Source organism: Pelophylax lessonae (genome assembly GCF_965119305.1).
Source record: "Pelophylax lessonae genome assembly, chromosome: 4".
Taxonomy (NCBI): domain Eukaryota; kingdom Metazoa; phylum Chordata; class Amphibia; order Anura; family Ranidae; genus Pelophylax; species Pelophylax lessonae.
The window spans coordinates 284,297,143-284,319,106 of record NC_138771.1 but is presented as its reverse complement, the minus strand read 5'-3'; the positions used below and the strand labels follow the sequence as shown (position 1 = coordinate 284,319,106).

At 41.9% G+C, this 21,964-nt stretch overlaps 1 pseudogene across 1 annotated transcript; it reads left to right on the top strand.

Moving 5' to 3' along the window:
• The first annotated feature begins 299 nt into the window (after nucleotides 1-299).
• Nucleotides 300-3,253, top strand: LOC309552610 (putative nuclease HARBI1; annotated as a pseudogene). Its single transcript has 3 exons — nucleotides 300-605; nucleotides 1,254-1,845; nucleotides 3,162-3,253. The product of its transcript is annotated as a putative nuclease HARBI1 (transcript).
• Nucleotides 3,254-21,964: the final 18,711 nt, after the last annotated feature.

Genomic DNA, 21,964 nt, shown 5'->3' with positions numbered 1-21,964 from the left:
TTAGGGGCATTTATTGGGTTTTAGGGCTTCAAAATGGTGTTTTTTGATACCAGAAGTTCGGGTCCCATTGATTTCAATGGGGTTCTGGAATCCGAACTGAACTTTCGGGAAATTCGGGTGTTCTGGCTGAACCACACTCTTCAAAAGTTCGATCATCCCTAATTATGATGACCGAGGATTCTACTCTTGCTGTTGTTGGGCTGGGAGTAATTGCTCTAAGCCGAGTTCTTTGCATGAAGAAGAAAAAGAGGACCTCCTGGACCAAAAATTGGTTGCTCAACCGTGAGCAATTTTCCCACATGTCCTTGCTGTGGGAGCTACAGGAAAATAATCCTGATGACTTCAGGAATTATTTGAGGATGACGGATCCATGTTTTCACCGTCTTCTTGCCTTGGTGTCCCCCTATATTCTGAAGCAGGATACATGTATGCGGGTTGCAATTACTCCTGAGCAAAGGCTAATTGCAACATTGAGATATCTTGCAACAGGGAGAAGCCTGCAGGATCTCAAGCTTACCACAGGTATCTCCCCCCAAGCTCTTGGAGTCATCATCCCTGAGACCTGCTCTGCTATCATTAAAGTCTTGCAGAAGGACTATATCAAGGTATGTTTCTAATTTTTATATTACATTCAATGTATTTGTCATGTCAACCTAATTTAGTTTATTTTGGATGTACATCAAATCATTATTTTGTAACTACCCTCTGGCCTCATGCACATAGTAGTAAAGCTATATATTTTCCTAGGCATTTTTAAAATGACCCAGTAACCACCCCAGCATTCTCTCCTATGTGTCCCTAAACGCATAGCCGGTTAACAGTATATTGTATCTGTGTAATTTTCTGACTTTCCCATAACCCATTATTCCTTTAGAAATGTATTTTTACATAGCTTATGAGGTTTATTAAAGACATCAGTCCATCCTTTCAAACCTATGATTATGTATGTTTATTTTCTGATGTAAAAACGTTCAGTGGGCACAAGCCCTTAATGATGTTTAAAAGCATATTTTCACCCACCCACCCATGCTAAATGTAAAAGTCAGCATATACAAATGCTGTAGCTGGTGAATTACAATATTATGACATTAGGAGGCGAAAATTAAATGCATGTAGATGTCATACCCCAAAATGCTAAAGATTCCCTTCATGTTGTTCTTATCTTAAAGTTGCATAAGCATTTCTCTGCCAAATGTGTGTGTAATAATGTGATATGCACAAGCACTAATTGTATTTTAATTTTTTCCCAACAGTTTCCGTCCAACGCAGAGCAGTGGCAGAAAGTTGCTGGCCAATTCCTGGAGCAGTGGAATTTTCCCAATTGTGGGGGTGCCATTGATGGCAAGCACGTCCGCATTGTCCCACCACCTAATTCGGGATCCTATTATTACAATTATAAAGGTTTTTTTAGCATTGTCATGCTAGCAATTGTCAATGCTAATTATGAATTTATGTTTTTGGACATTGGAAAGAATGGCCGAAATTCTGATGGGGGAGTCATTGACCAAACCGAGTTTGCTCGGCGGCTACAAAATGGCACTCTCAACTTGCCATCCAGGGAGCAAACAATTGAGGGTCTCAATTTTGTTTTCGTGGCTGATTATGCCTTTGCGCTTGGCGAGCATCGTTTGAAGCCATTCCCTCTGAGAAACCTCACCCCCGAGCAAAGGATTTTCAATTACCGGCTATCCCGCGCTCAAAGAGTGGTGGAGAATGCCTTCGGGATAATGTCAAATCGGTTTTGACTTTTCTTGAGCTCCATCCATCTGGCATTATACAAAATTAATCATGTGGTCCTCTGTTGCTGCATCTTGCATAATTTTATGCGCAGGCATGCAGAGACATGTAAGCGCCAATTGAGAGTGACCCTGCTATGCCAGGGCCTAGTGTAGAGGCTGAAGCACGTGGGCCTGTCGATCCTATAACACCAATGGAAGCTTGCCATCCAGAAGTGGTCGTGATGTTAGACAACAATATGTTGACTATTTTGTGGGGAGAGGGGCCATTTCTTGGCAGCAATTCCTGCCCGATACAGTCTAATTTGTATAAATATATTATTATTTGTGCAATTAAAAAATCTTGCATTTATTCAGGAGTGTGTATTTTAATATTTTGGGTACATGCCAAAATCAACATGTTTTTTGTTCATCATGTGTTATATATATGACTTTTGGAGGGTTAATACATTCATCAGTGTGTTTATCTACTGTTGTCTCTCCCCAGCTGTTAAAATTAGATTTTTACCATGTGTGTTTCACTAAAGATAATCCACATATTGGAAGAAACATGTGCATTTGGTTCCATATGTCAAGTATCTTGATTAATATAATTTATATACAATGTAATAAGCAAAATATGAAAAATATGAAATTTCAAAGCTCTGGGGCATTGCTAGGTGGCCAAAAGACCAGGGCCTTCAGCACCCCAGTTAAATTCGAAAAGCCCTCTCACATTGTAAAGTAGGTCACACCCAAGGTCCACCCAATGTCACCTTACATTGGTAGTCATTGGCCAGAAGGTCCCCATACTTTTTTTTTTTTAATACATTAGTGTAGTAACAACTTTGCTCCACCTGTTATGTTGTGTTAATTTATGACATCCTTCTCACTGCCCACCAATGTAAGGAGATGTCAGTGTTATGTGAAACTCGCTCAGTGTAGAGATATAAGTGTTATATATAGGTAATCTAAAGGGAAATGGACAAACAAAGCTGTGATACACTATATATTACACTGATCTCAGTACACTGAGAGCTAGTACCTCTCACAATGACATAAAAAATACTAGGAGTGCTAGTCCTTTAAATAGAACCTGTATATGTGTAGACTGATTGCCACTCAGTCGACAGATATCATTGTACACTCAGTGTACTAGTGAATATCATTTGTTAGATGGCCACTGGTCCAGAAGGAACACTCATTCTGGTAGGCTGATAATTAATCAATCAATAAACCATATATGATCAATTAAGTGGACCGTTCGTTCACTCACAAAGTTACTTATATAAATACAAATTATGGACAAGATCTCAAAATGGGACTCCATCTCTGTTAAATTGAATAAGTTAAATACCCTTTTTTTCAGAAAAATTAAACGCATATCTGGTACATCTCTTGCCTTATACCAAAGGGTAACCTTGTATTTATGTATAAACTTAATAGATATAGAAGGCTTTATGACTGGAATGAACCCATATTCCAACCCACGAATTTTCAGATTGATACATCTTGAAAATAACACCGAAGCTTTCTAGACCCAATACATGACCAATCTAAATCGGGCAATCAAAATCCCGTGAACTTATTCCAAATCCTTTCCTCCAACAATGCCCTTGCAGCAACCCCCACCTGTGTGAAGAATTCACACACAGAAACTCCCTTGTCACAATCAATCCCAAGTCAGTACAGCTGAGAAGATCACATATAAGGGAACAGCTGACTGACTTAATCACGTCCAGACGAAGCTACGCAACAGGAAGCGAAACGCGTCGACGTCACAGCCCGGCGGCACATCCCCTCACCACTCCTAACAGGCGACGGATCGCTCGGGAGAGCAGAAGCCGAAGGCAGCACGCACGGAGACCGGCAGCTGCAGGACACGAGTAATCGCTCTACGGACCATCTATGAGGTACTGTGTGCTCCTAAAAGCAGGGGTGAAGAAACGGCCGAAGGGCCGTCAGAGCAAGTGAGATACCACTTACCGCACTGAACCGCCATTTCTTACACGCGGTCAGCGGGAATCGGAGGCACATACCCAATCGGTTTTTGCTCTGCACAAGTCCCCTTGAACACCTCATACCCCCCCACAACAATACTAGCTACAAGGCTAATACGTAGAGCGACACTCTGTCACAAGATAGGGGTGAAGAAACGGTAATTTTACCGTCAGTGATCAAGACAATTGTCAGATCTCTGCCTAGTCCCTGTCAAAGAACCCTATATGCCAAACGATTGATGCTTTACCACATGGCAGCAACATTAAACATATACTGTCTCCCCCAAAGCTGCCTCTCTGACTGAGATACCCCCAGCCCTCTCCCCATAAAGTCATAGAAAAGACTAATAGCACAAAAAAGAGTGACCTTACTGGATCCAACACTCAATATAATTGTGCAGTACGGCCATCAGCCCCACTGGCGACCCACAGCCCCCCAAGGAGCCCCTTCAAGAATCACCATTATTGCAACCAACATTTGATTGATTATATGATTATTTAGATTCTTATATTATTAGATTCATGTTATGTATGTCTTGTTTCTTGTCCCAACACTAATTGTACCCACTGACATCTTTTTTGCACGGATGTTATTACCACATCTCCTATTTTTTCAAAATAAATGTCTATGTTCACCTTACTTAGAGCCCGTTATGTTATTGCTGACAAAATAACCTTCCTTTTTTCTGTGACCTATACAGAACGCTTTGTTTATATGATAATTATACACACAAACTAAAATGCTTTAATTAGCATTCAACTATGTGAACAGAACAGCCATCATACATTTTGTGCCACCTTACACAGCTTTAGACCTGCCCCCCCCACCCCCCCCACGGCAAGCCAAAGAAATATTATAACACACATTGTTGAGTGGAAACATTTTTTATTAACACCCATTCACAGGGTTAGGGTTAGGGTTAGGGTGTTGTAAAGTGCTTAAACACCAGACTCTCTTTGGTGAGAACATCTAGATTGCTTTTAATTTCAGGGAACTTTGTTCAGTAGACATGTTAAAAAAACTGAAGCAAAACAGTTCTTCAAGTCTTCTTATTTAGTACTTATAAAACGTTATCATATGTATAGGAGCCCTGTATAAAACTGTATAAACATTTGTAAAACTTTGGGACACCTCTTGCACATGATCAGTTATTGGCCAAAAAATAGTCCATAAAATGTTTTAAGAACATTGGGAAAAGTAAAAATATCCCAAATAAACCCAACAAATATAACATAAAAAGTAACCTTAAAATTTTGCAAGCAGGTCAACAAAGTCACGCATTTTGCATTGTAAAGCTGTAGCAGCCTCCTTTATTTTTTCCAGTTCTGAGCAACACTGCAAAGCATCAACAGTCATCCTGGCAATTGTACAACTAGGAATATCATGACCTGTTAATAAAAAATAATATATATTAAGTAAATGACAAGCAACTAGATGAGGTCATAATATCTAAACATTTGTGGTCAAGTTCATCATAAACTAATTAATAGTTAGTACCTACCCTGTGCATTGTTGTGTGTAACCTGCTTGCCCTTATGACACCTATACTACTATGAAAGTACACAGTGCAAACATTATGTTCTCTTTGCACTGGTGTCTGTGGCTCATAAACAATTCCACCTGTTGATACAAACAGCTCACTACACCTCTTCCTCCCCCATGGTAATGCACTTTATACTATGCACATTAGCACTGTATGGTTTCACACCTTGCTAATGTAGCAAACAGTTCCTTTGAAGCATTAAATCAAATACACCAAAATAGAAATACACTAGAACCAACATTAGAATAATACAGTACTTACTTGGGCACAAAACAGGCTCCCCAACACTTGTTTGTTTCTTTTTTGGAGACTCACTCTGAATCATGGCAGGGGATCTTGGAGCAAATATTTCCAGATCTCATCCGGCTGTGGGTGACAGATCCCATGGCTCAAATGAGGGAACTTCGGGGACATCTGGAATGTCCATTTTGTCTGAATTACAATAGAAGGTTAAAGAATCATCCCAAACTCACATATTTTTCGTCTCCCATTTTTAAACATTATGTGGCTACCAACCTTAATGTTGCTGTGGTGGTAAGCTGATTTGCTGAACACTTGACTCCACCATGCTGCACTCTGGACTACTTGCCACATTGCTTTCCTCCATAGTGGTCACAGTGTGTTTTGTTTGATCATTTTCTACATAATAAAAATGTTGGATGTCAGAAAATTCACAGGGGGGGGGGGATTTGCTATGACATGGTGCACTGCTTGACAGCTTTTTTTCCCTGAAAATATTCTGACATGTACATGGTTACCTCCTAAAAAGTAGGGACATTAACCACTTGCCGACCGCCGCACGACTATCTACAGCGGCGGTCAGCCCCTCACAGGCAAAGTGACGTAGGTCTACGTCGCTCGCCTGTGAGGGTTTAGGGAGTGAGCGCGCGCCGCCGGAGGCGCGCTCCCGCTCCCGCGTGGTCACGGACCCCCCCGCGCATGTGACCGGCGGACCCGATCGCCGCCGGCCACTCTGCGATCGGCGGGGGAGAGGGAGATAGTCAGGCAGCTTGTGTAAACAAGCTGCCTGTCATTCTCCTCTCTGTATGAGAGATGATCACATGGATCTACTATGTAGATCCATTGATCACTCTGCATACAGTTGAAGCCACAGCCAATCACAGTTAGAATCACGCCCCTAGGGACACACACAGCCTCTCCCTCTCAAATAAAGTTAACCCCTTCACTACCAGTGCATTTTTACAGTAACAGTGCATATATATAGCACTGATTACTGTAGAAATGTCACTGGTAACCCCAAAAGTGTCAAAAATGTCAGTCAAGGGTCCAATCTGTCCGCCGCAATGTCGCAGTACCGCAAAAAAAATCGCAGATCGCCGCCATTACGCGTTAAAAAAAAAAACAACAAAAATGACAAAAATCTTTCCCTTTGTTAGTAAACGCAATAACTTTTGCGCAAACCAATCAAAATACGCTTTTTGCGATTTTTTTTACCAAACATAGGTAGCATAAAACAAATTGGCCGAAAATATTAAAAAATTTTGATTTTTACATTTTTTTTTGGGGGAATTTCATATAAAAAAAAGGGAAAAATATTGCTATTTTTGCAAAATTTACGCTCTTTTTTTGTTTATAGCGCGTGATCAAAAAATCGCACAGGTGATCAAATACCACCAAAAGAAAGCTCTGTTTGTGGGAAAAAAAGGACGCCAAATTCGTTTCGGTACAGCGTCGCACGACCGCGCAATTGTCCGTTAAAGTCACGCAGTGCCGAATCGCAAAATGCCCTCTGGTCGTTTAGCAGCCAAATCCTCCGGGGCTTAAGTGGTTAATGATTTACTGAGCATAGGAAACAATTACCTTTATTTTGGGAATGTGTCTGTCATGGACTTGCAATAGTTTGGCGAGCTTACCTGTCCCATCATGTCTGTATTAGAGGTCAGACTGCATTTCTTTTTCCTTTTAATCACCTCTACTTCCTGTTCCTGCCCCGCCCAGGTCATCACAGGAAGTCTATATTAACCAGTGCACTGCAGGTCTGCTTTGCTGTTCAACAGTGTTAGTTTCCTGTTTGCCGTGTGCTTGAACTACTATTCTGTGTACCGACTTTGGCTTGTCTCTGACTATTCCTGTTTGCCTGCTACCCTGACCTTTAGCCTGTCCCTTGACTACCCTTGTCTGCCGGTTACCCCGACCTCGGCTTACCCATCACCATTCTGTGTGTCCTGAGTGGCTGCTTCCCTTCTCTCCCTACGGAGCGTGACCCGGGGGACCCCAGGGGTCGCGACCTGGGCCCAGCTGCAGCCAAGTCCATCCTCACCACTAGAGGCTCTGGTAAACACCTGCTGGGTCTTAGACTCCGCGCCCTGGGGAATCTTGGGCTCACGTTTCGGTCCATCCGCAGCAGTCTTCTATCGGGTTCACTACCTTGCGCTGCACCCCTGCCTCCAACAGGGTGCAGTCGTCGCCTGGCCACAGGTGACCTGACAGTGTCATTGCATCAGGGACCATTTCTTCATTTTTTTCCTCCAATGTGGATGAAGCGGGCATGGTAGATTCCCTTCTCCTCATATGCTGTCTTTGTTTTATTTTCATTTTTCGTTTTTCCCCTATTTAAAGGTGAAAAATACAATATGGAACAAATATGAGTTTGTAAAGAAAATTCTTTGCAATAATATGCATATATAGTTTATTGTGGATTCCTGTCTTTTAATTTAATATACAAATAAATACTAAATATATCAAGAAAATACATACATGACAAAAAAAATTATTAAGTAAAGTTTTCATATACATTAGTATCTATACATTTCTATACAACATACACCAAATATAACCAATACATATTGCTTAAACACAACTATTGCTTACTTCTTTTCAGGATATGATGGATGTGACATAGCTGTTCTTGTTCCCGATGTTTCAGATTGGACCATCTTTTTCGGATTTGGTCCTTGGATCGATCCACACCATAAATATTCTTTAGAGATGAAATGACCTTCTCAAGAATTCTGTCTTTTCTGGAGTTGGGCCTTTCATAATTCTCCAGCTTTCCATCATAATCGTTTTTCTCCAGTATGGCCACCATCTCAACCATCTCACCCTTGCTCATAGGTGTGGCTTTGGGTTTTTTCTGAGCCCAACCACTGCGGCCTGCACTGCAACTCCCCGATTCTGCCATCTCCTCCACTAATCTTCCGCCAACTCACGTGTCTGTGTGTCGCATGCAGCTTAATATTGGGCACGTACATGCCCCTGCATCAGCGCACCACTGGAGGCAGAGTTGACGCATGCGCTGTATTTAAAGGACGCCAGATCGTTCTCTCGCCGATTTGCCATCGGACAGATCTGTCACAGGAACACGATCGATCGGCGAACCACGAATCATCTGAGCAAACAAAGGTACAACTTTAGATTCGAGCACGGGTGTTTTGTGCCCTATACAGCTCATATTGGGCCTATATTTATTATGTGAAAAAATACATGATCTTTGACTATGTTTTGTGTTGTGTTGTGTCTTGCAGGCATAAATAATGGTTGACAAATTTACATCACCGGATTTTTTACCTCAATTTATTGAGGAATACAGACAGTTGCCTTGTTTGTGAAAGGTGAAGAGTAAGGATTACTCAAATAAACAAATAAAAAATGATGCTCTTCAAAAATTGGCTGATTTATGTAAGCCATTTTGCCCAAATGCTGACATTCATTATGTCAGGAACAAAATATCTAATCTGCGCAGCACCTTTAAAAGGGAGCTGAACAAAATCAGGGATTCTGAAAGGTCAGGAGCTGCTGCTGCCGATATTTATGTACCAAGGCCCTGGTATTTCGAGAGCCTGCGCTTCCTGACCGAACAATCAGAATCCAGGCCATCCCTGTCTACTCTCCCTTCCACTTCGGCAGAGGGCTCATATGCTGAAACCCAGGAGGAAGATTTACAAGAAAAAAATGAGGATAGAAAAAGATGGGGCTTTACAGGCCAGTGGGAGTAGAAGGATCAGACGCAAAACCAATATTGTAAAACCAAAAATACATTTTATTGATAAACATAGAGTAAAACTACGCATGGATAACCATGCATACTTGAAAATGACAAACTGACATACAATGGTAAAATCAAACATATAGAGTCGCTAGCAGTATAGAAACAATCCCCAAGGGGGATATGACCTCAAAAGCCTGTGTAGGATGGAAGATGGGTCTCAAGCTGGATTCGGTCAATGTAGGTCCCCAGCAAGCCGATGCGTTTCGCTCAAGGCTTCCTCAGGGCCTGAGAGACCATAACAGACCGGTGTTTCCTTCTTAGTAGTGACTCATGCTAGACGACAAGGTTGTAGTGATGACAGATGCTGCTTGGAAGATGTTGCTTCCGTATTTCCAATATGAATTCTATACAGATATCATAGACAAATTTATTGCACTGGATCCAATACTTTAAAATCCCCACTCCGTCACCAATGGCAGGGCTTCTAGGTTTACCCTCACTGTAACCTCTTGAACAAAAATCGCAGTCAAAGAAGGTAAGAGTCCTCTCCTTGGCGTATTTCCAATTCTATATATATATATATATATATATGTTCACCATTAGGTATGATGGATCTACTTTTACATAGGAGTGGCTTCAAGCAGGACAAGAATCAGCTTTCTCTTTGCGGTTCAGGAGATGCTAATGTTCACGGCCTAGAGACCCTGGATGGTGGCAGTGAATGACCTCTCCTTGATATATGAAGTACTCCAGGCAGGAAGGGGGGGCGCATATGCATGTATATTTTTCATTTATAGGGACAATTGGTCCTGGGCTGCATCAGTCCTCCATCTTCAATTCACCAGACAACCTGCCTACGAGCGCCCCCCCTTCCTGCCTGGAGTACTTCATATATCAAGGAGAGGTCATTCACTGCCACCATCCAGGGTCTCTAGGCCGTGAACATTAGCATCTCCTGAACCGCAAAGAGAAAGCTGATTCTTGTCCTGCTTGAAGCCACTCCTATGTAAAAGTAGATCCATCATACCTAATGGTGAACATATATATATATATATATATAGAATTGGAAATACGCCAAGGAGAGGACTCTTATCTTCTTTGACTGCGATTTTTGTTCAAGAGGTTACAGTGAGGGTAGACCTAGAAGCCCTGCCATTGGTGATGCAGTGGGGATTTTAAAGTATTGGATCCAGTGCAATAAATTTGTCCATGATATCTGTATAGAATTAATATTGGAAATACGGAAGCAACATCTTCCAAGCAGCATCTGTCATCACTACAACCTTGTCGTCTAGCATGAGTCACTACTAAGAAGGAAACACCGGTCTGTTATGGTCTCTCAGGCCCTGAGGAAGCCTTGAGCGAAATGCGTCGGCTTGCTGGGGACCTACATTGACTGAATCCAGCTTGAGACCCATCTTCCATCCTAGACAGGCTTTTGTGGTCATATCCCCCTTGGGGATTGTTTCTATACTGCTAGCGACTCTATATGTTTGATTTTACCATTGTATGTCAGTTTGTCATTTTCAAGTATGCATGGTTATCAATGCGTAGTTTTACTCTATGTTTATCAATAAAATGTATTTTTGGTTTTACAATATTGGTTTTGCGTCTGATCCTTCTACTCCCACTGGCCTGTAAAGCCCCATCTTTTTCTATCCTCATTTTTTTGTTGTTCTCAAAGGGGTAAGGGCCTAAATTGCACGGCAATTTTTGTATAGAAGATTTACAAGAGCCAACCTTGACACAGGTATAGCATTTAACAATATATTGTCTGCAATAAAGATAAGGATGCAAAAAAATATTATCAAGCCAATAATTTATCCTTAATGTAAAGTCTGTTATTTGGTTAAAATAATCAAACAAACGTGACATTTTACATACACTATAACATTATAATAATGTTTTAATTTCCTAAACAGGAAAGTGTCAATGTGGAGGAGCCAAGTGGAAGCCAGGCGTCATCTGAACAGTCAGTAACAACACAGCCTTCTGAAAAGAGATGAAAAAAAACAAAACATTTGGAGGAGGCCACTGCTTCATTCTGAAGTCAGACCTCTATGGCCCTGCAAAGAAAGCCAGATGAGGCTGACTCATTTGGCTTTCTCACAGCCAATAAATTAAGGCTGATGACTGAGGAACAGCGACAAATGGCAGAGGTCCTCTTACTGCAGGTGCTGAATAAAGGTGTCCGAGGAGAAATCCACAGACACGCGCACCTGTCAGACTACCAGCCACCCCCTCCACCTCCACCACAGCCACCACTGCCACAACAGCCACATGGCAGTCAGTGGCAATATGCCCCTGATCCCCACCTACCCCCATAGTCACATGACTATACCTATTTATTTAATTTTTTTTAAGAAACTTTATTGAAACCAAAAATACGATACATGGAAAAGCTGGGATAATGATGAACAACACATTTTACATTTTATAGGGTCAGAAGCCGAGCAACAACATAGAGACTGGTGACTAACCTAAGTGATATAGCAGCCAGACAAAAATTACCCAAGGTCAAAACATAAACACACTAGAACCCTAGTTGGATGGATCTTTGGCATACAAAAGGCTCTAAGGCCGAGGGAGGAATACCAGAAAGAGAAGAGAGAGGGGACGAAACAGGGGAAGGAGAAGAGGGGGGGGGGAGGAAGTTGGACGATGACACCCGAGCCACAGCAATTGTGTCCTACCCAGGACCATTATACAAGAAATTATCCAAGGACGAGGTGGCAATCACATCCTTAGGTAGCGAGGCCAGAAAGTCCTGCCAGTTATTAGAAAAGCGGTTTGCGGAGGAAGGAAGAATAAAGTCTGTATTGAGCTGATCTCTGATCATGAGACTTAAGAGGTCACGGTGAACTTGCGATACAGAAGGGCCCACTGTGGAGATCCAGTTGGCGAGTATAGCTCTGCGGGCTATCAGTAAGCATGTGAGGATCCAATTTCGTGGGTGTGGTGGGGGACGGCTAGTCCATACCTGGAGCTGTTTGTCCCAATGTCCAAAAATGAGTAGAAAAGGGTCTTACGGTAGTTGCAAAAGCGTGACCCGTTTAATGAGTGAAAGCACTTGGTCCCAGAATGACGTGATGAAAGAGCAAGACCAGAACCTGTGGTGAAGGTTTGGTCGGTTGGTTTTACAGTAAGGGCAGAGGCTCCTGAGAGGATAATTTTTGTTGGATGCAAAAGGGATATACGCCCTATGGAGGATTTTTAATTGTGTTTCTCTCCAAGTCTCATTGGGAGTCAAGCGAAGTGTTCGGTTGTACCCCTGGAACAACTTAGTGACAATATTCTCCAGAGGGAAGTCCTTGGCCCAGTTCGCCGCTGAAGAACTAGCAAAATGAAAAGATGTTAGCTTTTGAAAAGGTTTGTAAATGTCGGAAATGCTGTAAGTCCCTGAGTCAAGCAGAGGGTCCAGTAAGGGATCCATAAGTCCATTGGTGGTAAAGGCACCTGAGGAACGAAGAAAACTTTGGCATTGCAGTATTGGAAAAATATGGGTGGCATGCAGATTATAGGTGTTCAAAATGTCCTGTATAGCCCGGGGTTTGCCCATGGCGGGGTCACAGAGATCCGAGAATTTCAACAGGCCTGACTTTTGCCACACATTGAAGTAATCCGAGTGTAGTCCCGGTATAAAGGCAGGGTTGTCCTTAATGGGTAAGTATTTAGACATAGACGAGGGTAGTTTTAAACGTTTCCTGGATTCCCTCCAGGCAATCACAGTGTCCCTCAAAAGGATGTTGTGTTGGAGCTTTGAGGGCATAATTTTCCATTTAACATGCAATAGAGTGACTAGTGAAAAGGGAGTAGACATTTGCGTTTCCAAAACATAGTTGGAGTAGTGAGAGGACATAGAGAGCCAGTCAAGAGATATCCTGAGAAGGCAAGACAGATTATACAATCTAATGTTGGGAAGACTAATACCTCCTTCGCTCCTGGGGAGACATCGTTTATTGAAAGAAATACAAGGTCATTTGCCGCGCCATATAAAACTTGAAATAGCGTGATTCAGTAATTTAATATCTTTATGTTTGAGCAGCAGAGGGAGCGTTTTGCAACGGGTATAGCAACCGTGCAAAGCTGACCATTTTCACTAGCTGACATCTCCCCAAGAGTGAAAGTGGCAGATCCATCCAACCATCCAACTCACGAGAGATCTTCTGAAAAAGTGGGGGATAGTTCAAAGTATAGATGGAAGACGGGAGCTTGCCTATCTTGACTCCTAAATATGTGATATATATCATAGGTAAAAAGGCGCTGGTAATCTTAATATATCACGTGTTATAAAAATTAATAGGTGATTTAAAGTGTAATATATGTGATTAAAAATTGCTACAAATATATATATGATCTACTATTGGTGCAATTAGCAAAGAAAAGTGCATACCAGTGCAATTTCAATTCAGAAGTGTTTGTGCTTCTCAAAGTAAATTAATCCACAAAGGTGTGGATCAGTGAACCAATAAATAGATATATAAAGAATTCCATACAAAAATCACATAAGAATATATAAAAATATAAATATATAAATGTGCTCCAAGTAGTGTTTAAAAGTCCAGGCAATAGCATGCAATCAAAATTGTGCTTGGTGGATTCTTATTAATCCCTTCACAGTGCTCCAGGTGCTGGGATGTGACAACCGTCAATTAAGAAGTGCTTGTGCTTCTCAAAGTAAATGAATCCACAAAGGTGTGGATCAGTGAACCAATAAATAAATATATAAAGAATTCCATACAAAAATCACATAAGGATATATAAAAAAATCACATAAGAATATATAAAAAAGTATAAATATATAAATGTGCTCCAAGTAGTGTTTAAAAGTCCAAGCAATAGCATGCAATCAAAATTGTGCTTGGTGAATTCTTATTAATCCATTCACAGTGCTCCAGGTGCTGGGATGTGACAACCGTGGCCTCTTACCAGCTAGCAGCAGGTCACAAGGACCCCCAACGCCTGTGATCCCTTTATTGGGTGGATCAGACCTCTCCTCGATTGCTTGGATCTCTGGCTCCTATATTACTCGAGTTGGACCATGTAGTCCCCCCATACACATAAAGATATAGAAGAACAAATAGCCTCCAATAGTGAAATACTGTTTTATTCTCCAAAAAACATACACTATAAGGTGACAATTAGCCTCTTACTATTTGTTGTGCCCTCCTGGCACTGGGCAATTCGGCAGTACAAAATCGTTTTTTTGGGTCTTAGGAAGATATTCTCCGGGGATCTGCAGCACCCTGTATCTCCTTTCCCCCTTTCTTTGTATTGCAGCGGTGGATGTGTATCCCAGCCTCTGTTCCGAATGCCTCTGTGTGTTACTTCCGGGTTAGCATTGACCACAATGCATTTCGCTTAACGAGCGTCCTCAGGCAGTCTATGCTGGCCCTGTCAGTCACATCTTAAGTATCGCTATCTCTATTATGATTGGCCGGTGTTTAATTTTGCTTTTGTAGCGCCATTCATTTATTTTTATTGACATTAAGTGCCGATCTGTATATTTAACAAGATGGTATCGATTTATTACGTGACCCTTTTATTTTATGTGTATTTGACATTTGCTGCAAATCGCCCGGGTATATTCCTATTCCCCGCATTATACAAACAGCAATTCACATCCAATAATTCTTAAAAACACATAATGTATTTCCCACAATTATAAAACTATTTATATCTAGTATTAAATCTTTATTAATAAAACATTATAAATTAAAATTGAAATTAGACATTATAAAATAAAAAAATATATATCTTTAATTGACGCCATCTAGTGGTCATCTAATTTTTCCTACATTCTTTTTAGTGTAATTCGGGACTATAACTCCATCTAGTGGCCATATATAGGAACAATTATTTTTTATTTTATCATTCTTATGGACATAGATATTAATTTATAGGGACATATGCGTATTAAAAGGTACAGTGTACATTATAAATTTTTTTAAAATAATATTATCTATATAAAAATCCATAATTTGTATTAAAAAATATATATATAAAATGGATATATAAAATATAAATATAAGATATATTATCTAAAGGCAAGGGATATATTCAATTAAATTCCTAAAAATTATTTAAAAAGCAATTAAGGTCTTTATGTGATTTTTGTATGGAATTCTTTATATATTTATTTATTGGTTCACTGATCCACACCTTTGTGGATTCATTTACTTTGAGAAGCACAAGCACTTCTTAATTGAGGGTTGTCACATCCCAGCACCTGGAGCACTGTGAAGGGATTAATAAGAATCCACCAAGCACAATTTTGATTGCATGCTATTGCCTGGACTTTTAAACACTACTTGGAGCACATTTATATATTTATATTTTTATATATTCTTATGTGATTTTTGTATGGAATTCTTTATATATCTATTTATTGGTTCACTGATCCACACCTTTGTGGATTAATTTACTTTGAGAAGCACAAACACTTCTGAATTGAAATTGCACTGGTATGCACTTTTCTTTGCTAATTGCACCAATAGTAGATCATATATATATTTGTAGCAATTTTTAATCACATATATTACACTTTAAATCACCTATTAATTTTTATAACACGTGATATATTAAGATTACCAGCGCCTTTTTACCTATGATATATACCTATTTATTGTTTTATTACAATTAAAAGGGCAGCAGGTTCAACAATCTTTTATTTAAAGGGCCAGGCGCCTTCTCTTTTCTTTTTATTCCTAAATATGTGATGTGTGAGGTGGCTATAGTGAAGCGAGAGGAAGCTGCCCAAGTGGGTCTGGATGTGGTACCCAAGGGGAGAATTTCACTTTTAGCGTAATTTATCCGTAGGCCAGAACAGAGTTTAAATTTGTCAAATATAGATATAATGGTATGCATGTCAGCTGGAGGGTTTCTGGTATATATCAACACGTCATCGGCAAACAATGATATGCGTAGTTCTTGTGAACCGATTTGGATACCCTGGAGTGGCGCTTTTTCCAATAGGAATCTGGATAGAGGCTCTAGAGCCAGATTGAAGAGCAACGGAGATAGGGGGCAGCCCTGTCTCCTTCCCTTAAATAAGTGGAACTCACCGGTGAGGGACCCGGCCACCCACAGCCTGGCCGCGCTAGAGGCATACATGGCTCTGACAACATGCGTAAAAGGTCCTGAAAAGCCAAAGGAAGCCAGTACCATAGACAGCCAGTTGAAATTTACATTGTCAAAGGCCTTCTCCGCGTCCAGGGTGACGATAGCTGGATCCGCCCCTGAGGAAATCCTGGCCTGGTCCAAAGCCAAGAGAACCTTGCGTAGGTTTGATGCCGCCGATCTCCCCTTGGTAAAGCCGGATGAATCAAGGATGGCATAATCAGGGCAAGTCGGGATGCTAGAATTTTAGATAGGATCTTTACATCCAAGTTCAATAGGGAGATAGGTCTGTAAGAACCGGGTTCTCGGGGGTCTTTCCCTTTCTTTGCCAGCAATTTAATTATGGCTTGATTGCCCGTGGGGGGTATGAGCCACCGGACCAAATGGCCGAATAGACCTCTAGCAAGGTAGGTCCAATTGCATTCTTGTAAAATTCGCCAGTAAGGCCATCTGGACCGGGGGCTTTGTTTGGAGCGAGCTGTTTTATAGTGTCCCGGATCTCCGAAAGGGACACCTGAGCATTCAAAGTGTCCAATTGAGTGGGGGAAAGATTAGGGAGGGTGAGATTATCTAGAAAAAAGCGCGCCTGTTGAACGTCAAAGGGGTCTGGGGAGTATAGGAAGGCATAGAATTCTCTCATAGTCTTTTTCACTTCAAGGGGGGTAGAAACAGTTGTGCCCGACGAGGTACGGAGTGAGGCAATATGTGTAGGAGTATAAGGTGCCCCACACAGCCTTGCCAATAATTTACCGTCCTTGTTCCCAAATTTATGTAGCGTGGCAGAGAAGCGTGCCCTCTTAATATTTTCTAACTTTTCTGCCCAAGTGTCAAAGGCCTGCTTGGCTAGGGTCCATTCCTGTCGGTTTGCAGGAGAGTCTGCGGACAATAACAGTCGTTGAGCCAGCCGGAGACGATCACTGGCCTGGTGGTAGCTTTTAGATGAGTTTTCCTATAAGCCGAGGCGTATGATATAATTTTGCTGCGCAAAAAGGCTTTGCCTGCCTCCCAGAACAAATTTGGCTATGAAGCATGCAATACATTCACCTCTGAGTACTCTTCCCATGCCCTAGCCAAATAGGCCTGAAAGTCCGAATTGTTGTGTAAATACCCTGGCAATCTCCACAGACTAGAATCCACTCGCTTGTCAGGGGGATCTAAGGTTAGGGAGACGGGGGCATGGTCGGAGATAACAATCTCATGAATCTCTGGGTCCTCAATTCTATGTAAGACATTGGCCGAGGCAAAGAAATAATCTATCCTAGTGAACACATTATGCGGGTGAGAATAGAAAGTAAATTCCCTGTCGGTGGGGTGATGTAGGCGCCACACGTCGGTGAGGTGAAGGGAGTCTACTACCTGAGCTAGAGGACTGGACGTGGGCATAATGGGTTTAGTATGAGTAGGTTTTGTCCGAGATTTATCTAGGAGTGGGTCCATAAGGGAGTTAAAATCACAGCCAATGATGTGTGGAATGTGAGGATATTTGAGCAAATGGGAGGACAGGTCTCTATAGAAGGACTGATCAGGGACATTGGGAGCATATACATTTGTCAGTAGTATTTCGCTATCATTTATCTTCATGTGTGCCGAGACATAGCGACTAGTGTTGAGCGAACACGGACTGTATTATTCGTGTTCGTACCGAATAATTGGATTTTTTGTACCCGAACACGGACACGGACACTTTACTGTATGTTCGGGTAAAAATCCGTGTTCGGTCGTTTTATTTCCGGGTTTTGCATGCTTTGGCGCTCTTTTCATAGCGGGCTTTCAACAGCCAATCAACAATCGTTTAACTGGTGTGCCTTAAGCCATCCCAGCCATGCCTGCAAATGTCTCAGTAGCTGTGATTGGCCGTCTGAAGCATGTGACCAAGTCTTTATAAGTTCGAGGCAGCCGCAGCGGCGTCATTATGCTGCTTAGATTCAGGGACAGAGCACACATCAACGTGCTGGCTGCTGATTAGGGAAAGATAGGCAGGAAAAAACCATTTGTGTCCGGATAGAATTGAGGGACAGGTCGGAGTGTTTAGGCAGGGCGAGTTGTAGGCATTTTAGGGATAGAGTCTGCTGAATTATAGGGTCAGTGTCTTCTACAAACTACAATCGATATTGCTGTGTGGGGGGTGGGGTCTGCACTCAATCCTGATCTACGATCTCTTCTCAATCCTGTTAGGGACAGAGTCTGCTGAATTTTAGGGAAACTGTGTTCTACAAACTACAATCGATATTGCTGTGTGGTGTGGGATTGGAGATAGGCAGGTGTCAGTGATCCACATCCATTTTTCTGTGTGTGAGCTGCAGTGAACACAATCTTTTTGGGCTGCAGTGAACACAATCTTTTTGGGCTGCAGTGAACACAATCTTTTTGGGCTGCAGTGAACACAATCTTTTTGGGCTGCAGTGAACACAATCTTTTTGGGGTGCAGTGAACAAAATCTTTTTGGGGTGCAGTGAACACAATCCTTTTTGGTGTGCAGTGAACACAATCTTTGTGGGGTGCAGTGAACAAAATCCTTTGTGGGGTGCAGTGAACACAATCTTTTTGGGGTGCAGTGAACAAAATCCTTTTTGGGGTGCAGTGAACAACATCCTTTTTGGGGTGCAGTGAACACAATCTTTTTGGGGTGCAGTGAACAAAATCCTTTGTGGGGTGCAGTGAACACAATCTTTTTGGGGTGCAGTGAACACAATCTTTTTGGGGTGGAGTGAACAACATCCTTTTTGGGGTGCAGTGAACAAAATCCTTTTTGGGGTGCAGTGAACAAAATCATTTTTGGGGTGAAGTGAACACAATCTTTTTGGGGTGCAGTGAACACAATCTTTGTGGGGTGCAGTGAACACAATCTTTTTGGGGTGGAGTGAACAACATCCTTTTTGGGGTGCAGTGAACAACATCCTTTTTGGGGTGCAGTGAACACAATCTTTTTGGGGTGCAGTGAACACAATCTTTGTGGGGTACAGTGAACAGAATCTTTGTGGGGTGCAGTGAACACAATCTTTGGGGGGTACAGTGAACACAATCTTTGTGAGGTGCAGTGAACACAATCTTTGTGGGGTGCAGTGAACACAATCATTGTGGGGTGCAGTGAACTCAATCTTTGTGGGGTACAGTGAACACAATCTCATACTTCTGAAGGTTTGAGGGTGCTGCCTGTTCCATACTCCCCCTACTCCTCATCTAGCCTTTTAGGGGTACAAACAATAGTAATTGGGGCCTAGTGTGGTTGTGTACGTGTGATATACATACACTTTTTTGGGATCATATTTTCTATTCCGCTATTTAATCAAAAACCTTTGGGGATCAGTTAAATTGGGGGATAGTCTGTGTTGGTACGTGTGAGAGAGATCCACCTTTCCAAGTTGTTGGGGTTCATCTCATACTTCTGAAGGTTTGAGGGTGCTGCCTGTTCCATACTCCCCCTACTCCTAGCCTTTTAGGGGTACAAACAATAGTAATTGGGGCCTAGTGTGGTTGTGTACGTGTGATATACATACACTTTTTTGGGATCATATTTTCTATTCCGCTATTTAATCAAAAACCTTTGGGGATCAGTTAAATTGGGGGATAGTCTGTGTTGGTACGTGTGAGAGAGATCCACCTTTCCAAGTTGTTGGGGTTCATCTCATACTTCTGAAGGTTTGAGGGTGCTGCCTGTTCCATACTCCCCCTACTCCTAGCCTTTTAGGGGTACAAACAATAGTAATTGGGGCCTAGTGTGGTTGTGTACGTGTGATATACATACACTTTTTTGGGATCATATTTTCTATTCCGCTATTTAATCAAAAACCTTTGGGGATCAGTTAAATTGGGGGATAGTCTGTGTTGGTACGTGTGAGAGAGATCCACCTTTCCAAGTTGTTGGGGTTCATCTCATACTTCTGAAGGTTTGAGGGTGCTGCCTGTTCCATACTCCCCCTACTCCTAGCCTTTTAGGGGTACAAACAATAGTAATTGGGGCCTAGTGTGGTTGTGTACGTGTGATATACATACACTTTTTTGGGATCATATTTTCTATTCCGCTATTTAATCAAAAACCTTTGGGGATCAGTTAAATTGGGGGATAGTCTGTGTTGGTACGTGTGAGAGAGATCCACCTTTCCAAGTTGTTGGGGTTCATCTCATACTTCTGAAGGTTTGAGGGTGCTGCCTGTTCCATACTCCCCCTACTCCTAGCCTTTTAGGGGTACAAACAATAGTAATTGGGGCCTAGTGTGGTTGTGTACGTGTGATATACATACACTTTTTTGGGATCATATTTTCTATTCCGCTATTTAATCAAAAACCTTTGGGGATCAGTTAAATTGGGGGATAGTCTGTGTTGGTACGTGTGAGAGAGATCCACCTTTCCAAGTTGTTGGGGTTCATCTCATACTTCTGAAGGTTTGAGGGTGCTGCCTGTTCCATACTCCCCCTACTCCTAGCCTTTTAGGGGTACAAACAATAGTAATTGGGGCCTAGTGTGGTTGTGTACGTGTGATATACATACACTTTTTTGGGATCATATTTTCTATTCCGCTATTTAATCAAAAACCTTTGGGGATCAGTTAAATTGGGGGATAGTCTGTGTTGGTACGTGTGAGAGAGATCCACCTTTCCAAGTTGTTGGGGTTCATCTCATACTTCTGAAGGTTTGAGGGTGCTGCCTGTTCCATACTCCCCCTACTCCTAGCCTTTTAGGGGTACAAACAATAGTAATTGGGGCCTAGTGTGGTTGTGTACGTGTGATATACATACACTTTTTTGGGATCATATTTTCTATTCCGCTATTTAATCAAAAACCTTTGGGGATCAGTTAAATTGGGGGATAGTCTGTGTTGGTACGTGTGAGAGAGATCCACCTTTCCAAGTTGTTGGGGTTCATCTCATACTTCTGAAGGTTTGAGGGTGCTGCCTGTTCCATACTCCCCCTACTCCTAGCCTTTTAGGGGTACAAACAATAGTAATTGGGGCCTAGTGTGGTTGTGTACGTGTGATATACATACACTTTTTTGGGATCATATTTTCTATTCCGCTATTTAATCAAAAACCTTTGGGGATCAGTTAAATTGGGGGATAGTCTGTGTTGGTACGTGTGAGAGAGATCCACCTTTCCAAGTTGTTGGGGTTCATCTCATACTTCTGAAGGTTTGAGGGTGCTGCCTGTTCCATACTCCCCCTACTCCTAGCCTTTTAGGGGTACAAACAATAGTAATTGGGGCCTAGTGTGGTTGTGTACGTGTGATATACATACACTTTTTTGGGATCATATTTTCTATTCCGCTATTTAATCAAAAACCTTTGGGGATCAGTTAAATTGGGGGATAGTCTGTGTTGGTACGTGTGAGAGAGATCCACCTTTCCAAGTTGTTGGGGTTCATCTCATACTTCTGAAGGTTTGAGGGTGCTGCCTGTTCCATACTCCCCCTACTCCTAGCCTTTTAGGGGTACAAACAATAGTAATTGGGGCCTAGTGTGGTTGTGTACGTGTGATATACATACACTTTTTTGGGATCATATTTTCTATTCCGCTATTTAATCAAAAACCTTTGGGGATCAGTTAAATTGGGGGATAGTCTGTGTTGGTACGTGTGAGAGAGATCCACCTTTCCAAGTTGTTGGGGTTCATCTCATACTTCTGAAGGTTTGAGGGTGCTG